Consider the following 4,486-nt stretch of genomic DNA (forward strand, 5'->3'; position numbering starts at 1 on the left):
CCCTTCTGGTTTCCTCAGTGTGTATGCCCAGCAGTGGGATTGCTGGATCATAAGGCAGTTCTATTTCCAGTTTTTTAAGGAATCTCCACACTGTTCTCCATAGTGGCTGTACTAGTTTGCATTCCCACCAACAGTGTAAGAGGGTTCCCTTTTCTCCACACCCTCTCCAGCATTTATTATTTGTAGACTTTTGGATCGCAGCCATTCTGACTGGTGTGAAATGGTACCTCATAGTGGTTTTGATTTGCATTTCGCCTCCATACCGACACTGAAACCAAGCACCACACAAGGGCCAACGAGTTCCAGCGCAAGACATACCAAGCAAATTCTCCAGCAACAAAGGAACACAGTCCTGAGCTTCAAGATACAAGCTGCCCAAAGTCACCCCAAAACCATAGACATCTCATAACTCATTACTGGACATTTCATTGCACTCCAGAGAGAAGAAATACAGCTCCACCCACCAGAACACCGACACTCCAGTATTCTTGACTTTGAAATCCCATGGACAGAGGAGCCTGGTGATTTACAATCTGTGGAGTTGCAAAGAGTCAAACAAGACTGAGCACGTGCAAACACACACATGGTTTAACATGATAGTGGGAGTTCTAAGAGCCTTTTTGTATCAAAATCACTCCTTGAATGAATCTCATTATATCTATGGAGATTCTATATTTTATCTTTGGTAGCCCAAGCATCCTCAAAAGATGAATGATTCCCCTTTAATATATCAAAAATTTACAAATTTTCCAAGCTCTTATATACTTTCAATGGTAAATTTTACTATTCAAATCTGTACATGCTGTTATGTGAGCTGCATGTCACTGCTTGTCAGCCTTGGCTTTTATTGCAATCTTCCAGGAAGTTTAAAATCCTGACCACTGGGTTTCACCACCAGAATTTCTGATTAACTGAATTTGGGTGTGATCCAAGCATGAGAATTTTAAAAAGCACTCAGGTGATTCTAGTGTGTGCCCAAGGTTGACAACTACTGATCCAAGTCAAGCCTCTCTTTCAAAGGTGATGTTTACGCCGAGTCCTAACATTGTTCATGGACAAATGCTGAAGATCAAAAAGAGATCACAGTTCAAAGGGGGGAGATATGAGGACCCTGATGTGGTAATAAGCAATTCATTTTCCCCATTATTTCCAATAAATTTCTTCACATAGCTTCTCTATGTTATACACCTGACCTTTGCTTTAGAGTGGGGCATTTGAAATCATATTCCATCTTGTAGTCTATGTTCCATCAATGTCCATCTTTGTTCATCTTATGTACATTGAACAGTGATCAGTAAATGTCTCTTTGCTCTAAAAGTTCAATGGGTCCCTTTATACCCCTCCAGCCCTTGGTGAAGTAGCTTCCTCCTTCAGTTATGATCACTATGGCACCACTTTTCTCTTCCTTGTCTTTCAGTCTTTCAATAACTTTTTAACCAACTCTCTATATTAAATGTTCCTTTGTAAACAACTAATTGGTTATATTGTTTTTTTGACTGAAGTTTTACTGATATTGTAGCATGGTCTACAAAAATACATTGCATGGTGCTTTCAGTTACATAATTACAAAACATGCACAGATAAAAAGGGTGGTTATCCAGAATATGTCTTAGTTGTGGGTAACCACCTGGAAAATAGGTGATGATATTATTTTTCCAATTACACATGCCTCTAATGATGCCTAAAGGTTATTAAATCACCAAAGTCATTACAACAAATGTATCTTCTTTTATGTAACTGTAGGATTGCAAAGGACCATATTGTCAGAAAGGGGAGTGTTTCCTTTGAGCAGTGGCATTCTGGTTAGGACCTCACCATGCTTCCCTGTCTTCAGTCAGGATAACTCAGTCTTTGGGCTCCTTTTGTTTTCTACAAGATGGGTTTCCAATACTTCTTAGAGATGTCACACATCATTTTTGCGGTAGTTATCTTGGTGTTCTGAAAGCTTTCCATAACTAGATTAATTTGCTTTGCATTTTCCAACAAAGGCTAAACTGTTATCGACTGAATTGATAAGAAACATGAATAGTAAAGAAGGGAATCCATGTAACAGAAGATGAATTCATATTATTCAGTGGGAAAAGATATAGCCCATTAAAATTACTAGTACTTTTAAAATATCATATTAAATATATGTCCTAAAATATTATATTTATTCTCCATTCATCCCAGCCAAATGATAGGCAAGGAACCTTAGAAAAGGACAAAGAAAAGTTGCTTTTCTGTGTATACAGTTTAATTTCAAGTGCATTCTGTAAATTTTTCTAGCTGTTGCTTTCAAACTGCACCATCTTAAAATTTCTAAAGATAAGTGAACATATGAATTTTTCAATTTGAGTATATTATAATAGAATATACACATTTGAGTATTACTCTTAAACTTTCTACAACATTCATGAAATGCCTTTCCATGATGCACACCATTGATAAGATGAGAGTAAATACACTTGCAAGACAAAATTGGGTGAAATTACTGCTATATTTAAAAAGGATAACCAACTAGGACCTACATAAAACTATGCTCAATGTAATGTTGCAACCTGGATGAGAGGGGAGTTTGGGGGAGAATAGTACATGTATTTGCATGGCTGAGTCCCTTCACTATTTACCTGAAACTGAAAGGTTGTTGCTGAACCACAAAAGACACTGGGATTCTTGGCCTCCACAGAAGAAGAATTCAATCCAGGGCCAGAGACGAGGAAAGATCGCTCAGAGCTTTTGTGTAACAGTTTTATTAAAGTATAAAAGGGATAGAGAAAGCTTCTGACATAGACATCAAAAGGGGGCAGAAAGGGCACCCCCTCACTAGTGTTAGCAATGGAGTTATATACTTCTAATTAGTTATTCAGTTCACTTCAGTTCAGTTGCTCAGTCGTGTCCGACTCTTCGCAACCCCATGAATCGCAGCACACCAGGCCTCCCTGTACATCACCAACTCCTGGAGTTCACTCAAACTCATGTCCATCAAGTCGGTGATACCATCCAGCCATCTCATCCTCTGTCGTCCCCTTCTCCTCCTGCCTCCAATCCCTCCCTGCATCAGGGTCTTTTCCAGTGAGCCAACTCTTCGCATGAGGTGGCCAAAGTATTGGAGTTTCAGCTTCAACATCAGTCCTTCCAATGAACACCCATGACTGATCTCCTTTACGATGGACTGGTTGGATCTCCTTGCAGTCCAAGGGACTGTCAAAAGTCTTCTCCAGCACCACAGTTCAAAAGCATCAATTCTTCAGTGCTCAGCTTTCTTCACAGTCCAACTCTCACATCCATACATGACCACTGGAAAAACCATAGCCTTGACTAGACGGACCTTTGTTGGCAAAGTAATATCTCTGCTTTTCAATATGCTATCCAGGTTGGTCATAACTTTAATTCCAAGGAGTAACTGTCTTTTAATTTAATGGCTGAAATCACCATCTGCAGTGATTCTGGAGCCCAAAAAAATAGTCTGACACTGTTTCCAATGTTTCCCCATCTATCTGCCATGAACTGATGGAACCTGATGCCATGATCTTAGTTTTCTGAACGTTGAGATTTAAGCCAACTTTTCACTCTCCTCTTTCACTTTCATCAACACGCTTTTTAGTTCCTCTTCACTTTCTGCCGTAAGGGTGATGTCATCTGCATATCTGAGCTTATTGATATTTCTCCCAACAATCTTGATTCCAGCTTGTGCTTCTTCCAGCCCAGCGTTTTTCATGATGTACTCTCAGTTCAGTTCAGTTCAGTTCAGTTGCTCAGTCGTGTCCGACTCTTTGCAACCCCATGAATCGCACCATGCCAGGCCTCCCTGTCCATCACCATCTCACGGAGTTCACTCAGACTCACATCCATCAAGTCAGTGATGCCATCCAGCCATCTCATCCTCTGTCATCCCCTTCTCCTCCTGCCACCAATCCCTCCCAGCATCAGAGTCTTTTTCAATGAGTCAACTCTTCGCATGAGATGGCCAAAGTTGGAGTTTCAGCTTTAGCATCATTCCTTCCAAAGAAATCCCAGGGCTGATCTCCTTCAGAATGGACTGGTTGGATCTCCTTGCAGTCCAAGGGACTCTCAAGAGTCTTCTCCAACACCACAGTTCAAAAGCATCAATTCTTCAACGCTCAGCTTTCTTCACAGTCCAACTCGCACATCCATACATGACCACTGGAAAAACCATAGCCTTGACTAGATGGACCTTTGTTGGTAAAGTAATATCTCTGCTTTTCAATATGCTATCTAGGTTGGTCATAACTTTTCTTCCAAGGAGTAAGCATCTTTTAATTTCATGGCTGCAGTCACCATTTGCAGTGATTTTGGAGCCCAAAAAAATAAAGTCTGACACTGTTTCCACTGTTTCCCCATCTATTTCCCATGAAGTGATGGGACCAGATGTACTCTGCATATAAGTTAAATAAGTAGGGACAATATACAGCCTTGACGTACTCCTTTTACTATTTGAAAACATTCTGTAGTTCCATTTCCAATTCTGTTGCTTCCTGACCTG

Source organism: Bos taurus, chromosome 7 (genome assembly GCF_002263795.3).
Source record: "Bos taurus isolate L1 Dominette 01449 registration number 42190680 breed Hereford chromosome 7, ARS-UCD2.0, whole genome shotgun sequence".
Taxonomy (NCBI): Eukaryota; Metazoa; Chordata; class Mammalia; order Artiodactyla; family Bovidae; genus Bos; species Bos taurus.